This window comes from Lithobates pipiens, unplaced genomic scaffold, assembly GCF_037356315.1.
Source record: "Lithobates pipiens isolate NorthernLeopardFrog02 unplaced genomic scaffold, aLitPip1_a1.2 Scaffold_8, whole genome shotgun sequence".
Classification (NCBI taxonomy): Eukaryota; Metazoa; Chordata; class Amphibia; order Anura; family Ranidae; genus Lithobates; species Lithobates pipiens.
Window position 1 is genome coordinate 284350684 of NW_027507903.1, and position 22573 is coordinate 284373256.

The following is a 22573-nucleotide window of genomic DNA, read 5'->3' on the forward strand; positions in this document are numbered from 1 at the left end:
AGAGAGCCAATGCAGACAGGTACAGCGCTGAATAAGATCGGGCTCAGGCTGGTATACAGGAAGGTGAGGGGGTCATATCAGTAATGGGACATTTTTACCTTAATGCGGAGAATGCATTAACGTAAAAAATGTCCAGCCTTTAGAGCTACTTTAAGCACATTATGTTTAAATAACAAACATGTTATACCTACCTACTCTGTGCATTGGTTTTGCACAGAGCAGCTCCAATCCTCTTTTTTTGGGTCCTCTGTTGGCAGTTCTGGCTCCTCCCCTCAGCCAAGTGCCGTCAATAGCAAGCCGCTTGCTATGGGTCACTTGAGCAGGCTTGCTCCCGAGACACAGTATTGTGAAACCACATTGTACCCTTTTACCCTCAATATACACATCAATATACACTGTCACAAGACCCAACTCTTTCTCAGCCTGTCTGTAAGGAAACGGTGGCAGGAGGAACTTCTAGTTCTCTGCTACTGGTCACATGTTCAAAAAAAACAAAACTGTTTTTGAAATACAGAGTAAAAATAAATAATTAATATGAATACACTTTTTAAAATTGTCATATAAATATATATTTGAAATCAAATCTTTATTATTTTTTCGCAATAACATGAGGCGGTGGATTTCTGCCAGTCACAGGCTGTGTCACCACCCTTTCGCCTGTGTCTTAGAATAACAAGGAGGTGAAGCCTACGTCAATCTAAATGTTGTATCCCATCCCCATTATGTCTAGATGTTTAGTGGACATGGAGGAGGAGAGAGGGAATGGGCTGTCATTTACCAGAGTGTATACGCCCTCTATAGGTTTAATGACACTTTAAATTCTCAAGTGCAGTTATTCTTCTTCTTTATTACCGCAATGCACTGTTTAATTGGGTAGAAAATGAGATTTAATATTGGTAAATGTAAAGCTATGCACTTTAGGGCCAATATATGCATGCACCCTACATACTAGGGGGAGTACAATCAATGGTGGAGAAGAATTTGAGTGTTCATATATTCAAAAATTTTATAATCAGCGCATTGATCCCATTTATACAATGTCTCATCTTGATGTCCAGCTAGGTAGCCATGCAGTTATACATAGGAGGGTGCCCAGGTGCCCCTCCAACCCCTGGTGGTAGTCTATGGTGGCCTTAGCTCAGTCCTGCTTGCTGTTATGGAAGAGATTGACTAATAACTTGTTGATGTTGGCACTGATGTCTATGGAGTTCTTATTCTCACAGAGCTTGGTCACGTCACTGCCAGTAGGGTGCTCCTTGTAGCCATAGGCGGCATGCTGCTGAGGTTGGCCGCTTTTAGAGGCCAGGATTCAACCTCATAGAAGTTGGACTCTCCAATCAGTGGAGACTGACAGCTGCTGACTACTGAGTCGTATGTAGACAGATGCACATGATATATAGAGAGGTATGCTATGTTATAGACAGGTACACATGATGTATAGACAGGTACACATGGTGTGAAGTGTAATCTCCATGTGTGGTACAGAGTTGGGCCCCTTGTATGTGCTGTTTGATGACACATGAGAGGTACATACAGTAATAACTGTGTGCTCTTGGGGAGGAGCAGAGTTTGGTGTCGTACCTTGTATGTGCTGGTTGATGACACTGTCCAGGTGCTCCAGCCTGTCAATAATCCTCATGATGGCCCCCCCTGTCCTCCGGCTCCAGTTTGCCTCCATAGTTCAGCTGCCTCCATAGAGCTAGGCATTGCTGCCCCCTCCTCTGCTCCCACTGCTGCTTCTCATTGCACTGAGCAAACAGACACAGAGCACTAAGTCCACAGAGAGTAGCGGTAATGGAGGTGCAGTGGCACCAAATGGCTGCTTAGGGGCACATTGGCGTCCTTGTGATTGCTGCACAATGGCCCTGGTCTACTCTCTGCCAGGAGCATTTCATGGGGCCAAATGGTCAGTACACCCCTGAAATGCAGAAAGAGAGAGACATAATTTTGCCTCTGTGCAAATCATTAATAAGTCCTCACCTAGAATATGGGCACAAAAAAAAAGAATATTGGGGAACTGGAAAAAGTGCAGAGAAGGGCAACCACTGATAAGAGGCATGGAGGAGCTCAGTTATGAGGAAAGATTATCTAAACTGAATGTATTCTCTCTCGAGAAGAGGGGGTTAAGGGGGGATAGGATCAACATGTATAAATACATAGGTGGTCCATATAGTGACATAATTGGTTCGCATAGTGAACTTGGGGTAGATTTATTGACTTTTAATGTCATTAAAGAAGACAAGGAGGAAAATAGATTTAATCTCCATATATGGAAAGGCTCCTTCGCAGTAAGAGCTGTGAAAATATGGAATAGACTCCCTCAGGAGCTGGTTCTAGCCATCTCAGTAGATTGTTTTAAAAAAGACCTTGATTGTTTCCTAAATGCAAAAAGTATAACTGGATATTAATATTTATAGGCAAAGTTGATCCAGGGAAAATTTGATTGCCTCTTGGGGGGTCAGGAAGGATTTTTCCCCCTGCTGCAGTAAGTTGAATCATGCTTTATTTATTTTTTTGCTGTTGTTTTGCCTTCCTCTGGATCAACTATGGGTATAGAATTGTATATATGGACATTTTGTGTGTGTTTTGTTTTGATTTTTTTTCTCTGTGGGTTGAACTGGATGGATTTTTTTCAACCAGACTGATTAAGTATCTATGCAACTATTTCAAATACACTGACATTTTGACTGCTTTGTACCCCTCCTTTTATAGTGAGGGTCTGGCTTATTCAAAAGGCCCATCTAAGTTTGCTGACCATAGTTCAAAGGCCATGTAGTGCATTATAGTTTAGAAACATTTTCCCAGGCCAACCTGCACATATATTTACTGTAGCAGGACCATGAAACCTTCAGGTATTTCCTTGAACTCATGGTGACGAACCCAAACTTCCTCCCTAATCCCCCAGCAATGGCAGACAGTAGCAGTTCTTGATCCCTAATGTACGCCTTTCTCATTTTGCTTTTGCCCATCTACTCTGGAACTTGTTTTCTGTACCCCACCAACGTCCTCCTCCTTCTTTGTTCTGTACCACTGTGTCAGAACTTTGAAAATAAATAAAGATATTTTTTGTAAGGTCAGCATTTCTTTTCATTGTGATTTTGGAACTGAAAAGGGTTCATACCCATTCCACATTCTCTACACTGTGCAGTGGGATTATTGCCTGGATTGTTCTTTAGAGAAATCATTTGTATGCCAACAGGCTTCTCTACAGGTCATTCATTCAATCTATTCAATCTATTTGCAGTTTCATCCATGTTCTATTCTTTGAACTGGTATTAAGTTCATCTGTATTTTAACATTGTTTCCTATTAATATAATTATTATTTGCTTACAAGTCAGCAAGCATGAAGAACGTAAAAATACTTTATCATTTCATAAAAGGAAAAAAAAAGTCAAAAAGTTTGACACTTTTATTTAGAGATAGTTTTAACTTCCAGATTTTATATAAAGCCTGGGTTTTTTAAAGAGCCGACATTGTATATATGTAAAATATGCTACTTAGCACATAGTATATCAAATAGACAGACATACTGTATATCAATAATGGAATATTTCAATATTTTATGGTAGTAAAATAAAACAATGTGTGTTTATATATAAATATCATAAAACTGTGAAATGCAATTAGTTTTTCTTTTTTGTTGACTATTATTAGAAAGGACATTTGCAGAATTGTGCAAAGGAAAACAAATACTTAGGATCACAAAAAGGCCATTATAAAAAGGGGCATTGAAATGTTCATACTGTAAAAAACATTGCATAAGCATACATTGCAAGACATGTTTCGCCTGGCCAGATATGTCAAGTTATCCGTCTTTGGACAGTTCCTACGCAAAATGCAAAATACCCACATGCATATGGCTTAATTTAATGGGTACATCATACCAACTTGGGGAAAACTGACTACTACAGAACCAGGTCTGGTTATTGACCAGCACTGTACAATTTAACGGATACCCATGTCTGCTGGATATGGACAGTGATTGACACTCTAGCTACAAATGTAGAACCTGTCATCTTTGGCTACCGAACATCTTTAACAATAAATAGAATATTTCTATTTTGTACATAAATTATTAGTTCAATAAATATTGTGGGTATTAGGAATTGATTAGTATATACAGTATCTCACAAAAGTGAGTACATTCCTCACATTTTTTTAAATTTTTATTGTATCTTTTCATGTGACAACACTGAAGAAATTACACTTTGCTACAATTTAAAGTAGTAAGTGTACAGCTTATGTAACAGTGTAAATTTGCTGTCCCCTCAAAATAACTCAACACATAGCCATTAATGTCTAAACTGCTGGCAACAAAAGTGAGTACACCCCTAAGTGAAAATGTCCAAATTGGGCCCAACGTGTCAATAGTTTGTGTGGCCACCATTAGTTTCCAGCACTGCCGTTAACCCTCTTGGACATGCAGTTCACCAGAGCTTCACAAGTTGCCAATAGAGTCCTCTTCCACTCCTCCATGATGACATCACAAAGCTGGTGGATGTTAGAGACCTTGTGCTCTGAAATACTGCCCTGAGGCCCAGTCTCCAAAGGGAGGGGATCATGCTCTGCTTCAGGATGTCACAGCACATGTTGGCATTCATGGTTCCCTCAATGAACTGTAGCACCCCAGTGCTGGCAGCCCCAGACCATGAGACAATGCTTGACTGTAGGCAAGACACACTTGTCTTTGTACTCCGTACCTGTTTGCCGCCACACATGCTTGATACCATCTGAACTAAATAAGTTTATCTTGGTCCAATCAGACCACAGGATATGGTTCCAGTAATCCATGTCCTTAGTCAGCAAACTGATTGTGGACTTTCTTGTGCATCATCTTTAGAAGAGGCTTCCCTCTGTGACGACAGCCATGTAGACCAGTTTGATGCAGTGCGTGGCGTATGATCTGAGCACTGACAGGTTTACTTCCCACCCCTTCAACCTCTGCGGCAATGCTGGCAGCACTCTTATGTATATTGTCTATTTCCCAAAGACAACCGCTGGATATGACCCTGAGCACGTGCACTGAACTTGTTGGGTACCATGGTGAGGCCTGTTCTGAGTGGAACTTGTCCTGTTAAACTGCTGTATGGTCTTGGCCACCGTGCTGCAGCTCAGTTTCAGGGTCTTGGCAATCTTCTTATAGCCTAGGCCATCTTTATGTATGGAAACAATTATTTTTTTCAGATCCTCAAAGAGTTCTTTGCCATGTGGTGCCATGTTGAACTTTCAGTGACCAGTATGCGAGAGTGAGAGTGATAACACCAAATTTAACACACCTGCTCCCCATTCACACCTGAGACCTTGAAACACTAACGTGTCACATGACACTGGGGAGGGAAACAGCTATTTGGGCCCAATTTGGACATTTAAGGGTGTACTCACTTTTGTTGCCAGCGGTTCAGACATTAATGGCTGTGTTTTGAGTTATTTTGAGGGGACAGAAAATGTACACTGTTATACAAGCTGTACACTCACTACTTTACATTGTAGCAAAGTGTAATTTCTTCAGTGCTGTCACATGGAAAGATATAATAAAATATTTACAAAAATGTTAGGGGTGTACCCAGAGATACTGTAAGTTCCCAATTTAGCTAACAGGTATATTAATATAAAGTGGAAAGTGCTAATGCGCTTCACCTCACTCACAAAAAAATGTCAAATAAAGGGGCGTATAAAAATCTAAATATACTAAAAAAACTAATGTTAGTATATGTGTAAAAAATACCGAATATACTAAAAAAAGTGGAAGCAGCCAAGCAGTGAATAGTAATCTCAGTACTACATAAAAAGTAAGTGTTAATAATTAATGCGGCGCTGCCAGCAAACTATAATATAATATTACAAAGACACTAAATAAATAACCAGTGAAAAAAGTGAATCCACCTCACTGAGTGATCCAATGTGCAATAAGAGCAATATACTAGAAAACACTAGAACTAGTGCGTGTATAAAAACATCATGACCAAATAAATAAATAAATGAATGATCAAAAAATATTAGAACGTGACTAAAAATAAAAATAAACAGTGCACATAAATACAATAAACAATGTAACGTGCCGACTTAATTAAAAGTCCATAGAATTACTTCGTGAATATACAATCAAGTCCATGCAAGTGACGTGATTTCCAAGCCCGTGATACTCCAGCAAACAACTTCAGTGCCAAACAGGTGCACCAAAACGTTTCCCCCAGCCTCTCACCTCAAAAGCTTAGTAAGCAGACTCTGAATACAGCCCAAAGGCTATTCCTTTCTCTTCCATCCAGCAGATAATAAATAGCTGCACATTCCTTTCCCAGACTCTTCCGTTATCTCCCAGTACAGTGTGCGGTATGGAGAGTATGAAATAAAGGACAGGGGGGGCTCTCATGTGTAGTAATTCACAAAAAAGATTTAATGAAATAAGTAATCACTTACATAAAGGATAAGAACAGCAAATAGCGTCGAAACATTCGAACTTCCGGTCTCGGCCGCGACCGGAAGTGACACGTGTAACACCACAGCTCCTTCCCTGACGCGTTGCGTCACTCCCTCGTGACTTTCTCAAAGGGTTATGGGAGTTGTGGTGCTAGATGGAGCTTATATGTGGTCAGCGCCGTCGCCATGGTAACCACGACGGCGCCGCCACAGATACACAGTAAATGCGGGATGTAACATTCAATAGCGGTAGTCTTGGTATATCTATACCATATCGGGCATGTAGAGGATAATATAAATATAACCTATAACTTATACTCACAGATGTTAGTGTATACAGATAAATCTAGAACATCTAATACATATATATACATATAGAGCGACATCTAGTGGTAAATTAGCAAATGACTTCCTCTAATGCAATTCAACCTTCAAAATAATAAGTAAATGAAATTTATCTATACATCATTGAAAAAAATGTAAAATTAATACAAACAGGTATCCTTTTAATATAGAATGCAAAAAAATATTAAAATACATAAAAAAGCTTAAAAATAAGCTTAAAAATAAAAAAAGGAAGAAATAGTTGAAACTTGTTCTTAAAAAGATCTAGAAAAGGGAATCGAGATGTTTTCTAATGTTTCCCCCTTTTTTCACTACCATCTACACTGAAACTCATGAAGACCTATACAGTACCACGTATATAAAAAATATATAGAAATATCCAAAATCTGAAATATTGTAAAATGGATGCGGTGACACTAAAAAATGTGAATACATATCTACCGCAAAATTAAAACTCACAATGAATATAAAATTTATAAAAAAATATTTTAAAATTAAAAAATTAAAAATTCGAGATAAAACAATTAAGATCAAATTCGACATTATGGCCTAAAGGTGTCAAAGTGCAAAGTTCGTGTATCCAGCGAGATTCAGCCTGGCTAATTTTGATTACCTTATTGTCACCCCTCCAGTGTGGCTTGTACTTCTGAATGCCACAAATAATTAATGATGAAGGATCTTTTTGATGAAATTTGGCATAATGTCTAGACAAGCTATGTTTGTCGAAACCCTTTTTGATATTCTGAACATGTTCCCTAAGTCTTTTCCATAGCTGTCTTTTTGTCCTTCCCACATACTGAATATGGCATGGACATTCTAAAACATAAATCACCCCTTCACTGTAGCAGGTGATAAGATCATCAATTAGATATTCTTTTTTAGTTACTGAAGATATGAAAGACTTCTTTCTATTTTTTTCTTTTATATGTCTACATGCATAACACCTCTTGCATGGAAAGAAACCTTTTCCTTCAAAAAACTAAACCGGTTTTTTAGGGGGATCTAGGACATTTTTGGCCAAGCAATCCCTCAAAGTGGGAGATCTCCTATAGACAAACTTCGGTATCTCTGGTAAAATGTCTCGAAGATGACGATCCATTTTAATAATACCCCAATGTTTTTTTATAATCTTTTCTATCTGTTTATATTGTATATTATAGTCCATAATGATGGATACCCTATCCTGTTTTTCTGAAATAGTGGTATTATCCTGTATTAATTTCTCCCTATCTAGTAGTGCCACGCTTTTTATTTGTTCTTCAATGAGGTCAGTGTGATATCCTTTCTGGACAAATCTCTCACCAATTCGTTTGGCTTGTTCAAGAAACATTGACTCATTCGAACAATTGCGTCTTAATCTAATCAACTGTCCCCTGGGTATATTATCAAGCCATCTATGATGATGGCAACTATCTAGAGGCAGGTAACTATTTCTGTCTACTGTTTTAAAATGGGTAAAAGTATTCAATATTTTCCCTTCTTTTTCAATCACAAGATCTAAAAAGTTAATTTTTTCTTCATTGATATCCCATACTAGCTTAATATTTTTCTCATTCATATTAAGATTAAAACAGAAGTCGTTAAGACTATCTCTATCGCCTGACCAGATAAGGATAATATCATCAATGTATCTTTTATACAATGTAACTTGTTTGGGTAAGTTCTTGTATAGCAGTATAGGTATATTAATGCACTTTAATTTAGTATACAGTATAGTGTGTTAAAAGGTCTACTTTACTGCTTATGAGGCAGTACTGCAGTATGGTGTATTACAAATATTTTTTTATTTTTTAATAATTGTACCTTTCCTGTTGCTTGCCATATAGACTAAGGTTGCCTGATGCAAAACTTGTAGGCCATACCCAAAAGTGACTTCCACACGATTATCTGTATCACACAGCAACACTGGTTTGTGTATTGCCATCTTAAAACTAGACCACACTACCAGTTTGCATGGATCTCTATTTCTCCTTGTGCACAATGACAAACAAAAAACAGCTGAGAGATTTATTGCTGTTGCAGTTTTTAAGAGATTGAAATAGGATAGGACATTTTGGCAATGGCTGGTAATGTCAAATGGCTGAAATTCTTTCAACGAATCTCAAGAAAGAGTAAAACAAAACCCTGATTTTTTTCATAGTGTAATAACAAGGCTGTTACTGAAAATGAATAGTGCTCTGAGTCTGAGGAAACACATTTATAATTGGAGGAGCTTATAAATGCACTCATCACAGACTATGCATGGCTAATAGCGGGCGACAAGCAGGGGTCACTCCTTATTTAGTATCTGGTACATTATGTATCAGAGGTTGTAAGAATGTGTTTAAAATAGATATTAACACTTTAGCCTTTACAGACATATTACCAATCAACATAGATTTCTTAAGCATGCCATATAAATGAAACCTCCCCAAAATACTCCAAAATGCCTTTAATCCCTCTTTGTTAATGCTGTTATGTGTCCGCTATAGCCCTACTTTCTCCCTAAGCTTTGAGGGTGGGGAGCGAAGACTCCAAACAAAACTGCAGCTGCTCAATTGATGGAGTGACTCAAGCTGACTACAGGCGCATCAGCACAGCCTTCTGAAACTTGAAGTTCATTAAAAAAGGAATACATACCTGACTTCGCTACCACAGTTCTAGGTCTGTAGTTGGCATGGTCAGAAAACAAAAGGAAGCCCTGCAATTACAAGGGTACTAAAAATTTTGTAACATACACTTTCATCAAGGTATTAGTGTTTATCATGGCCATCCTTGGCTTTGAACAACCTGGGCAAGTGCAACTGGACAGGCACCCCTTTTATTCATTTATCACAATTCAGCATACAATAGGCATACTCCAACTAAGACCCTCGTGTTTTCAACTATGCTCACATCCTTCCTCCTCCTATATCCCTTATGATTTTTAAAAGCCACCTGCCAGCTTGTTGTATGTATTAGGCCTTGTACACACGGTCGGAGAATCAGTCGGAATGTGTCCTATCGGACTGTGTTGTCGGATAATCCGACTGTGTGTGGTATGCATCGGACTGATTCTGTCGGAATATCCGTCGGACCCAATTTTGGCTACTAGCCTGAACGTAGTCCCATCGTAACAAAATTACGTCATCACGTTCTGAATGATCGGATTTTCGACAACTTAGTTCGACCGTGTGTATGCAACACTTTCGGACAAGATCCGACAGGCAAAATCCGACGGACAAAATCCGACGGATTTGGTTGGCAGAATGTCCGACCGTGTGTACAGGGGCTAAGAGGAAACATTTGAACATGTAATACAATTGTTGTTGGTCATGTTTGTTAATGTAATCTTTAGTGGCAATGCCGGTGTACCTATTGTCTTATGACCCAGGATCACACATTAAAGTTTATCTAAAACCAAAACTAAAAACGTAATATGTTGCAGCTTACCCATCATTGGATGTGGTGGCTGCATAAGGTATCTTTTTTTTTCAGTCTTTTTTCCCTTCTTTTTTTTTAGAATAGAGACCCTTTTTAAATCTTTAAGTTAATGAGAAGAGTATTAAGAAATTAGAAAAATTATTCATCAACAATATAGACAAATTAATTGTGTGCAATGCCAAAAACTAAACTTTTTATTTTTTGTATTTACAATTGATATGGTGTTGTTTACATTGTTTCCTGATGGAAAATCAAATCCTTAAAATATTTAAAGCCAATAAGAAGGAAAAGCTAGTTTCAGAAAGATGAATGCTATCTGGAGATAAATGCAATGTAAGAAAGCGAACAGATAAAAGCAATGGCACGAATTGAAGCATTCATGCCTTTGAAACTGGATACTGGAGCTTAGTTTCATATTCTGTCTAGAAAACAATACATCACTCAAGTCAGAGCTATGAGTAATGCCAACTAAAACAATCATGACAGGTTATTCTGGAGCATATGGAGCAGTGAACATTGGTTGAGTTTTGAGAAATATGCCAATAATAAACTGAAAATTTGGGGTTGACAAATCGGTTGTTCACTTTGCAAGGGAAGTTGCACTTTTCAAGAGAATTTTCCCCAGAGCTTAGTGAATGTGTGATGAGAAGTTTCACTTTGCAAAAATACACAATGATGTGCAAGGAAAATATAAAAACAGCATTGAAATCGGTAGAGATTCACCTGATTCACAAAGCTATGGGTCAAAGCCCTTGCAAAGTGAACAGCCAATTTGCCTTTAGTAAATCAACCCCTTAATGTAATGTTGAACTCTAAATAAGTGAACAATAGTGCTGCGCTATGAATTAAATCAAATGATAAAATAAATATGCAAAATGCAAATATCTACTCAAATGTAAGAAAAATATATGAAATGTGTATAATGCAATTGTATATATGAATTCAGGTGAAACATGAGTGAATTATCTCACCAAAACACATAATATCTGTGAATCTCTACACCACTGTGAGGGACAAATAAAAATGTCCAATACAATTCAATCAAGAAAATTTATATCCAGATCTTCCCTGAAAACCTCCACCACAGAGACCCCCAAGGGTATATGCTCACCTCATTGATAAGCCCCAGTATGTTAAATCAATCAGTGGCTGCAGGTGAACACTTCAATGGATTTGGCATTCAGCAATCACAGCATCATTGAAAAAAAGGAAACAGCCTCATAGTGAAGAACAAACTAAAAGCATGGCTGTATTAAAACATATATGCACTCATACAGTATCTCACAAAAGTGAGTACACCCCTCACATTTTTGTAAATATTTTATTACATAGTTTAAAGTGGCAACTCTGAAGATGTAAGAACTGACACTTTGCTACAATGTAAAGTAGTGAGTGCACAGCTTGTATAACAGTTTAAATTTACTGTCCCCTCAAAATAACTCAACACACAGCCATTAATGTCTAAACTGCTGGCAACAAAAGTGAGTATACCCCTAAGTGAAAATGTCCAAATTGGGCTCAATTAGCCATTTTCCCTCCTGGTGTCATGGTCTCGGGTGTGAATGGGGAGCAGGTGTGTTACATTTGGTTTTATCGCTCTCACTCTCTTATACTGGTCACTGGAAGTTCACCATGGCACCTCATGGCAAAGAACTCTCTGAGGATCTGAAAAAAAAGAATTGTTGCTCTACATAAAGATGGCCTAGGCTATAAGAAGATTGCCAAGACCCTGAAACTGAGCTGCAGCACAGTGGCCAAGACTATACAGCGGTTTAACAGGACAGATTCCACTCAGAACAGGCCTCACCATGGTCGACCCAAGAAGTTGTGTGCACATGCTCAACATCCTATCCAGAAGTTGTCTCTGGGAGATGGACATATGAGTGCTGCCAGCATTGCTGCAGAGGTTGAAGGGGTGGGGGTTCAGCCTGTCAGTGCTCAGACCATATGCCGCACACTGCATCAAATTAGTCTGCATTGCTGTCGTTCCAGAAGGAAGCCCCTTCTAAAGATGATGCACAAGAAAGTCAGCAAACAGTTTGCTGAAGACAAGCAGACTAAGGGCATGGACCTTACTGGAACCATGTCCTATGGTCTGATGAGACCAAGATAAGCCTATTTGGTTCAGATGGTGTCAAGCATGTGTGGCGGCAAACAGGTCAGGAGTACAAAGACAAGTGTGTCTTGCCTACAGTCAAGCATGGTGGTGGAAGTGTCATGGTCTGGGGCTGCATGACTGCTGCAAGCACTGGGGAGCCGCAGGGCAGTATTCCAACATGATAATGACCCCAAACACACCTCCAAGATGACCACTGCCTTTTAAAGAAATTGAGGGTAAAGGTGATGGACTGGACAAGCATGCCTCCAGACCTAAACCCTATTGAGCATCTGTGGAGCATCCTCAGCAGTTTAACAGGACAGATTCCACTCAGAACAGGCCTCACCATGGTCGACCCAAGAATTTGTGTGCACATGCTCAGCATCCTATCCAGAAGTTGTCTCTGGGAGATGGACATATGAGTGCTGCCAGCATTGCTGCAGAGGTTGAAGGGGTGGGGGGTCAGCCTGTCAGTGCTCAGACCATATGCCACACACTGCATCAAATTAGTCTGCATTGCTGTCGTTCCAGAAGGAAGCCCCTTCTAAAGATGATGCACAAGAAAGTCAGCAAACAGTTTGCTGAAGATAAGCAGACTAAGGGCATGGACCTTACTGGAACCATGTCCTATGGTCTGATGAGACCAAGATAAGCCTATTTGGTTCAGATGGTGTCAAGCATGTGTGGCGGCAAACAGGTCAGGAGTACAAAGACAAGTGTGTCTTGCCTACAGTCAAGCATGGTGGTGGAAGTGTCATGGTCTGGGGCTGCATGACTGCTGCAAGCACTGGGGAGCCGCAGGGCAGTATTCCAACATGATAACGACCCCAAACACACCTCCAAGATGACCACTGCCTTTTAAAGAAATTGAGGGTAAGGGTGATGGACTGGACAAGCATGCCTCCAGACCTAAACCCTATTGAGCATCTGTGGAGCATCCTCAAATGGAAGGTGGAGGAGCGAAAGGTCTCTAACATCCACCAGCTCTGTGATGTCGTCATGGAGGAGTGGAAGAGGACTCCAGTGGCAACCTATGAAGCTCTGGTGAACTTCGTGCCCAATAGGGTTAAGGCAGTGCTGGAAAATAATGGGGGCCACACAAACTATTGACACTTTGGGCCCAATTTGAACATTTTCACTTAGGGGTGTACTCACTTTTGCTGCCAGCAGTTTAGACATGAATGGCTGTGTGTTGAGTTATTTGAAGGGGACAGCAAATTTACACTGTTATACAAGCTGTACACACACTACTTTACATTGTAGCAAAGTGTTATTTCTTCAGTGTTGTCACATGAAAAGATATAATAATATATTTACAAAAATGTGATGGGTGTACTAACTTTTCTGAGATACTGTATATGTAAATTAGATAGCAAGCTCATCACAAGTACTAGACCACCACCTCCCTTCAGGTCTCTCAGTTCAAGGTATGGCCAAACCATGCCAAGGGAAAAGACAGCAGAAGCACGTAAAAAATAAAATCAAACAAAGAGAGTATTTGATTTTATTCATTGCCAGCGTGTGCCATGGCTCCTCATTGCTTGTGGGCATGACAAATTGTGGGTTTGGGGGACACAGTTTATCGTGACATACCATTTTACATATTTCATCAGCAGCTTCTTTTGTGCCTCTCAGCACTTATTACCTGACATCAGATGCTATATTTGCAGGTATAAACAGGAGCAGGTAACGTTATAATGCCCAGTATTTTCTTGCAGAGCTTGGTTTTAACATGCTGAAAGCCTCTTAAATTCTGGAGCAGCCTCTTGCAATCCAGCAGCACAGTCTCATAGCAGGGCAGTCTTTTATAACAAAAAAAAGGCAGCCATTAAACTGGGTTTTAGGTAACCCAGTTTTCCGGGGCATTGTAGGTACAACCAAGTTCATATTGTATATGCTGGAAAGCTTCTGCAGTTATTACTCTTACCAGTCAGATAAAGCTGGGCACATGTCTGAACCCTTCTTGTTTTAATGAAACCAACAGGAACACAGAGAGAGGAAAATATATCATAGCCATGTAGTCCCACTAGAAGTTGGATTTTACATGCATTTTACAAGAACACTACTACCTAGTGACAGAACTATTAAACACAGTAATATATAATAATTCTTTCTGCATGTCTGTACAAACATATAGCCAGGTAAAGGTTACAGCTGACCATCCACATTGGCCCAGTTGGAAAGCTAAAGCCGCGTACACACGGGCGGACTGTATGGCCTACTTAGTCCGTCATACAATCCGACGGACAGTCCGTCATACTTTCGAATGAACGGACTTGACCACACACGGATGCACAAACAGTCCGTTGAAAGCTTGCGCGATGACGTGTACAGCACGTACGACGGGACTAGAAATAGGAAGTCCAATACACAGCAATGCAACCTTTCGCCGTGTAAATCCTTTCTGAGCATGCGCCATTCTTAGTCCGTCGAACTAGCCTACTGACGAGCGGATTGTCCGCTGAAACCAAAGTATGACGGACAGACTTTCGAAAATTCCAAAATACTTAGTACGCCAGACTGCATGCTGAAAAAGTCCGCTGAAGCCCACACACGAGCGGACTGTCCGCTGAAATGTGTTTCGACGGACTAAGTAGGCCATACAGTCCGCCCGTGTGTACGCGGCCTAAGAGTTAATTGTGTTCCTGGGTTTTTTGCTTGGTGGGTTTTGCTGGGTCCAGCCCACTGGTTTTGTGCATTATAAAAGGAACAAGGTATCCATGCCCACAAAAAAGAACAAGGGAAAATGGAAATAAATAACAAGGAACGGCCGAAGTGAAAAGCAGCCCAGTAATGCGAGTGTTGGGATGCTGACAGTGGTGGTACTACCAGGGTTGCAAGGGTCCTACTTTTGACCGGGCCCTGGAGTTCTGTCACTGTGGCTGAGCCCAGACTGTGGCTCCCCAGCAGCTGCAGGGCTCTGAGCTGAGAGAGTCTCTCTCACAGCCCAGAGCCAGCACTGACAGTCCCCTCCTCCTCCCCTGCATGGGCAAGAGAGTAGAGAGAGAGCTGGTTCTGCTCCTCCTCCCACTCTCTCCTCCTGTGTCTGCCCTGCTTACACTTCCCAGCAGTGTTGTGTCCAAGAGAAGGGGATGTGGGGGCCAGAAGTTTGAAGCCCAGCAGCTACAAGAGGAAAGGTGGTGAAACCCCCCCTTCATTATACTGCTTCCCAGTGAGTAAACTAATGTAAGAGGGACTCAGATGTACAGGAGAAACTCTGTGGATTCAGATGTAAGGGAAATCTCTTCAGATTTGGATGTAAAGGGGAACTATGCAAATTCAGATGTATGAGGAACTCTGTGGATTTATATGTAAAAGGAAACTCTGCAGATTTGGATGTAAGGGGAACTCTGTCAACTCTGATGTATGGGTGGACTTGTGAAATCCATATTATTAGAAATGTTATTTAATCACAATATATATGTATAGTGTATACTACCAAAAACAAATTTGTCTAAAGTGTTTGGCTTGAAGAAAAGGTGGCATCCCAACCCAAGATGGCAGGATGGGGGCATATCATATCATGTAAAAGAGTCCTATTGCTGGATCATAATAAAGGGCCTAGCTGTGGGAGTAAAGGGCCCTGGAATCCATGGGAAGGGCCCCGGTCATGGGGAGAAGGGGAGGTTTCATTGGAGCCCATCATGGTTTTCTTCACCGGGGCCCTGAAGGTTCTAGTTACAGCTCTGGATGCTGACATACTGTTTTCGGAGTCTGGAGGACCAGAGAATTGCCGAAATCAGAATTTAACCCACTATGGACTCATCCATTTATGGACTTAACATGAGCACGTATGCTGAGGCCTTACCTTAGTTAGCGAAAAAGGATCTTAGTATCTGTTTGCACTCATTTATGGATTGTTGTTGTCATCAAGTAAATTTTTTTAGTAAAACTTGGAAACTTTGCCTTTGCCTGGTCTGAATTTACTAAAGAGGTGCAATGTAAGTAACCACCACACACATAGTCTATACGGTGAGTCAGATAAAGCACATTTGGGAATAAAGACAGCTTTGTAAGAGTTAAACATAGAGGGAATCCAAACAAGTGGTTACCAAGGGTAACAAAGGTTTCACAGGCAGCCTGTTGTTAAGTGTGTACATATGACAGATGAGATAGCCTCTTGCAAAGAGGGAGATGTTGTTGGCAATCCTTTGGTCGTGGTCTATCTTCTATAGCAAGGGAGAAGATCTGCATTGCTGGGGCCCTCATCCTGTACACAGGTACAGAAGAGAAAGAGTTAAGTGAAGTGTACACATGGAGTCCACGCTAGGCGCATGGCTGGACCCCATACCCTTACTGGGAGTGAGGTAGTGATCCTACACTACTCAGGTGGAAAGTGTATTGGCTCTGCATGTCCTTCCTAAATGCAGCCATGACAGTAGCAGTGTCCATCGACATCGGATGATGGAATTAACTCATCTAAAGGAAAGGGTATTGGCTCTGCATGTCCTTCCTAAATGCAGCCATGATATAAGCTGATGGTACAGAGACCCTGCTACTTTACACAAAATCTTCCCATCTACGCCAGCCACCTGCTGGCGCTGTGAACCCTCAGTCGGAACCTATCTACATGTCTGGTGGGACTGTGAGAGGATCCGCCCCTTCTGGACACAGGTTTTTGAATGTTATAATCTTCTAGCTGATACTCCGGTTCCTATCTCTCCGAAAATTGCATTACTCTCAATACTGCCCGGGTCTATTAAATCGCAGAGACAAAGATTCGTTTTTTTATGTCCTCTGCTAGGCAGCTGATACCTGCTTACTGGAAGACGACGACTACCCCCCCATTGTCACGGTGGGTATCCATTATGAATGACACCATGAGAATGGAGGAGATGTTGGCACTGGACAATGACACTTACACCAAGTTTATATCTCAATGGTCGATCTGGCTCCGCTTCTCTTCCTCTGACACCTTGATGGAACAAATTGTGAATGCATAGGGACGCTGTGGGCTCTCTCCTACCCTCCCCCCCCACCCGTATCCCTTCCCCTTCCCCCTTTTCTCTCTCCTCTCATCTTGATATTCATTTTTTCCTGTAACATTCTGTTCCTCTTTCTTTTGCTCCTCTCTTCCCTTTCTTTTCTCTCTTTCTTTCTGTCTTCTTCGTAATACTAATTACACGTTGTCTCATGTATTAACCCATGAGTATTTTTTCCCTACTGTGGCCTTGTGGATCGGGAACAGGCTGTTTTCCCTGTTTTCCAAACTTTCCGACAGGACCGACTGTGGTTGATAGTCGTTAGCCGTCCATTCATAAATGTAGTCCTGTTACTGTTCCTGCTTGTATTTGCCTCATGACGGTTACTGTCTTATTGTTTTTACTTTAAATGTTCAATAAAAATATTTTCAACACTAAATGCAGCCATGACAGTAGCAGTGTCCATCGACATTGGATGATGGAATTAACTCGTCTAAACTACAGTCATATGCTCAAATGCACACAGTGCTCAGCACGAAAGTAAAGTCACTCACCTGTGCAAGGAGACAACCTTGTTAGTGTGCATAGATTTGCCCAGAAGAACCCACCCCTGGGTAGGCCTTTCATGTGGCCTTTACTTGGCACCCAACGAGGAGGAAAGTGTCACCCGTCGGCCCTACCACGGACATAATGTTAACATCTCCACACATAAACTACTTTGACTTCTACTCATATAAGTTCCTTCTTTGGCTATGTTAGTGGTTTAAACATAACATCTGCTATCATCTTACCAGTTTCACAGAATTCAAGTATAATCACATTTTGTTCCACGGCTTCCCTGAGGAAATGGTACCTAACACCAAAGCGCTCAGTTCTGGCATTGATCTTTTCACACTTTGCAAGCTTGACTTCTTGATAAACATTAACTGCCAAGATATATTCAGCCTCTGTATAAAATAATGCCACTGAGATTTGCTGGACCAAGATACTGTGTTATTGCCTAATTGGAACAAATGAAACTACTTGTAGATTTGCACGTAATAGGATCACCTGGCCAATCTGAGTGCAAATACCCTATGAATTCTGGGCCAACATTTGCAGATAATCTCAGGTTCATGTCTTGATTCTGTTTTAGGTGCTGCATGACGTCTGCTCCCTCTAACTTTAGGTAAGTTGTCTCAATTTGTGCACTTACACGCTTGCATTCTGTCATGCCTGTCATCTGTCATGAACTTTGATTTAGCAGGAAGCTTTCATCTTTCTCACACTGTATTTGAATACCTAGGTAATAGGACACATTTCCTAGATCCTTACTTTCATAATTCTTATGGAGAGCAAAAGTAGCATCATAATCTTCACTATACTTTTATGAGTATCTTGTTGCAACCAGTCTTTCTTTATTTCTATGGACTTTACCTTCAGGGACATATTTTGCATTAAAATCGCATTTAAATCCAACTGCATGTTCGCCTTGAGATAATTGTGTAAATTCTAAAATTTAGAGCTGGTTGAGTGATGTCATCTCTTAATCTGTAGCTTCACTTCACTTTTCCTTCTCATGAATAGGTGGCTTTGGCATTTCTATCAATGACGCTGGCTATGGGCTGTGGATTTGTATTAACCATATATGACAAATGTCTAGCTGGGATGCCCTTATTGGATCTTGAAGGTTTTCTGAATGGGGTGGCAGACAGAGTAGCTTCTTTCTTTTTAGAGGGTACATCACTGATTCCAGATTCAATTTCTGTGATGTTTTGTTTCCTTTCCTGCAGTACTGTTGGGGTTTCTTGCTCAGGTTGGTGATCAAGATGTTACCGACTGTGTCACTTCATGAGGCTTTTGACACATAGCTGTTTCATTAATAGTTACAATTTAGCTGATTGCTATCTTATTGGTATCTGGATGCAGAATTTTGTAACAGCTGTGAGATGCATTGTGGCCTACAGATATATAATATTAAGTACAAGGTTTCCATTGTGTATGCTTTTCTGTAGAAACATGTACATATGCTTTGTTTCCAAAGAATATAATGTGTTTCAGGTCAGGCTTCTTTCCATTCCATAGTTCATATGAAGTTTTCTCTGCTGCTTTTTTTGGGTAAGTGGTTTTGAAGATAGCAGGCTGTCATAATTGCTTCTCCCCAGTATTTTATGTTATTTCAGTTTGCATTATCGCCAAGGGTATATCTCTGTCACTCAGTTCTCAGTTCTCTCAGTCGCACTATTTTATTCTGGTTTGTTTGGTACAGTAGTACACTATGGTACAATGTGTATGGTACAGTAGTCTGGAACATACTGTAATCCCATGCTTCCTCAGAATAGTTTATGTTTGAAATATTTGAGTAATTTTGCCAAATGTATTGCCTACTTGGTTAAGATATTGTTCAAGTGTGCATATGTGCTAACTTTGCTCATTATTAGGGATAAGCTTGGTGTTCGAATCGAACGCATGTTCGACTCGAACACCGGCTGTTTGCCCGTTCGGCGAAGCCAGGACTCAGTGGCCGTTCACGCCAAATTTGCGTGGTGCTCACGGCCCACAATGCACTGCGCCATCGCAGTGCATTGCTGGCTCATGATTGGCCAAGCATGCACTGTGATCCCGCATGCTTGGCCAATCACAGCGCCGGCAGAGAGGAGAGCCATGATTGGCCACAAGCAGGATGCCTGTGGCCAATTATAGCTCAGGCTGTGTAGTACACGCCCCACAATATATAAGGCCACTAGCGCGGCAGCCTTGTGTAGTGTTCCGGTGTCTGCAGGAGTTAGTGGATGTTGTGTGTGTGCCTTCACCGCACAATACATCTGTATCTACCCTTCATTGCTGTTCTGAGTGTTCTCTAATTGAGCCATCTGCCATCTGCAGTAGTTAGTGGGCAACTGGGTGTTGTCTGTGTGCCAGAACTGCAGAATACACCTGTATCTAGCCATTGTTGCTGTTCTCTAATTGAGCCATCTGCCATCTGCAGGAGTTAGTGGGCAACTGGGTGTTGTCTGTGTGCCAGCACTGCAGAATACACCTGTATCTAGCCATTGTTGCTGTTCTCTAATTGAGCCATCTGCCATCTGCCATCTGCAGTAGTTAGTGGCAACTGGGTGTTGTCTGTGTGCCATCACCGCAGAATACACCTGTATCTAGCCATTGTTGCTGTTCTCTAATTAAGCCATCTGCCATCTGCAGTAGTTAGTGGGCAACTGGGTGTTGTCTGTGTGCCAGCACTGCAGAATACACCTGTATCTAGCCATTGTTGCTGTTCTCTAATTGAGCCATCTGCCATCTGCAGTAGTTAGTGGGCGACTGGGTGTTGTCTGTGTGCCAGCACCGCAGAATACACCTGTATCTACCCATTGTTGCTGTTCTCTAATTGAGCCATCTGACATCTGCAGGAGTTAGTGGGCATGACTGGGTGTTGTCTGTGTGCCAGCACTGCAGAATACACCTGTATTTACCCATTGTTGCTGGTGTTCTATAATAAAGGCATCTGCAGGAGTTAGTGGGCAACTGGGTGTTGTCTGTGTGCCAGCACTGCAGAATACACCTGTATCTAGCCATTGTTGCTGTTCTCTAATTGAGCCATCTGCCATCTGCCATCTGCAGTAGTTAGTGGCAACTGGGTGTTGTCTGTGTGCCATCACCGCAGAATACACCTGTATCTAGCCATTGTTGCTGTTCTCTAATTAAGCCATCTGCCATCTGCAGTAGTTAGTGGGCAACTGGGTGTTGTCTGTGTGCCAGCACTGCAGAATACACCTGTATCTAGCCATTGTTGCTGTTCTCTAATTGAGCCATCTGCCATCTGCAGTAGTTAGTGGGCGACTGGGTGTTGTCTGTGTGCCAGCACCGCAGAATACACCTGTATCTACCCATTGTTGCTGTTCTCTAATTGAGCCATCTGACATCTGCAGGAGTTAGTGGGCATGACTGGGTGTTGTCTGTGTGCCAGCACTGCAGAATACACCTGTATTTACCCATTGTTGCTGGTGTTCTATAATAAAGGCATCTGCAGGAGTTAGTGGGTGTTGTGTGCCTCCAGCACAGCACAATATACACCTGTATCTGCCCTTTATTGCTGGTGTTCTATAATAAAGGCATCTGCAGGAGTTAGTGGGTGTTTTGTCCCTCCAGCACAATATACACTACCCAATTGCTGGTTTTCCCATCTCCCTGCAGGCCATTACCATGTCTGGAAGGCCAACAAGGCAGACAGGCACAAGCCAATAAAAGAGGGCAAGCAGGCTCTGTGTCTAGAGACAACAGTGCTGGTCATGGACGCGGTGCATCGTCATCAGTACGTGGCTATGGGACACGCTTGTCCTTATTATTGGCACCTGGACGTGTTGAGCTGCATCATGCCGAAGACTTGGTAGAGTGGATGACCAAGCCCTGTTCATCCTCCTCATCCTCTCTCACCCAGGCTCAGGGTACTAGCAAAGCAGCTGCCAACGCATCCTCTTCCCTCGTCTCAATGTCATCATCAGTGACTCCTTTCCTAGACCCACCATGTCCTCCTGAGTAGTCCCCAAAACTGTTTGAGCACAGTGTTGGGTACATGCTCCAGGAGGATGCCCAGTGTTTTGTAGGCTCTGATGATGATACTCAGCTAGAGGAAGGCAGTAGCATGAGCGCACAGAGAGGGGATGCTCAAGAATAACAGCAATCTAGCAGTCATGTTCCACAAGCTGCAGCATACTGCCAGGTTTGCTCCAGTGATGAAGAGGTAGGAGATGATGAGGGCACTGACTCCACGTGGGTGCCTGGTAGGAGAGAGGAGGAGGAGGAGGCACATCTCCAATGAGGCAGGATGCCCTCCGGGGGCCAGCTTGGGGTAGCACACCGACTGAATCACACCGCAGAGCTCCGCCTGTGCAGGGAGCTGCCTCTGCTCGTTATTCTAAAAGTTTTTTGGTGTGGGCCTTTTTTGAGATGAGTGCATCAGATCATACCATTGCTATTTGCAACATATGTCTCAAGCGTATCTTGCGTGGCCAAAACATCAGCCGCTTGGGCACCACATGCTTGACCAGACATATGTTGACCTGCCATGCAGCTCGTTGGCAAGCTTACCTCAAAGACCCACACCAAAGAACAAAGCGGACCTCTCCTTGCTCCTCATCAGCTGGGATCTCCAACCCCACTAGACCTTCAGTCCTCTCTGAAACCTGTGCTGAGAGGAATGAAGGTGTAGAATTAGGTGTGTCACAGCCAAGTGCTTGCGGGCACTCTGCTAGCAGTACACCCATGTCCGATTGTAGCAGGAAAATTTCCCTGCCCCAGCTGCTGGACCGTAGAAAGAAGTTCACTCCCAGCCATTCACATGCCCAGCGGTTGAATGCTAGCTTGGCTAAATTGCTAGCACTTCAACTGCTACCTTTTCAGTTGATAGACTCG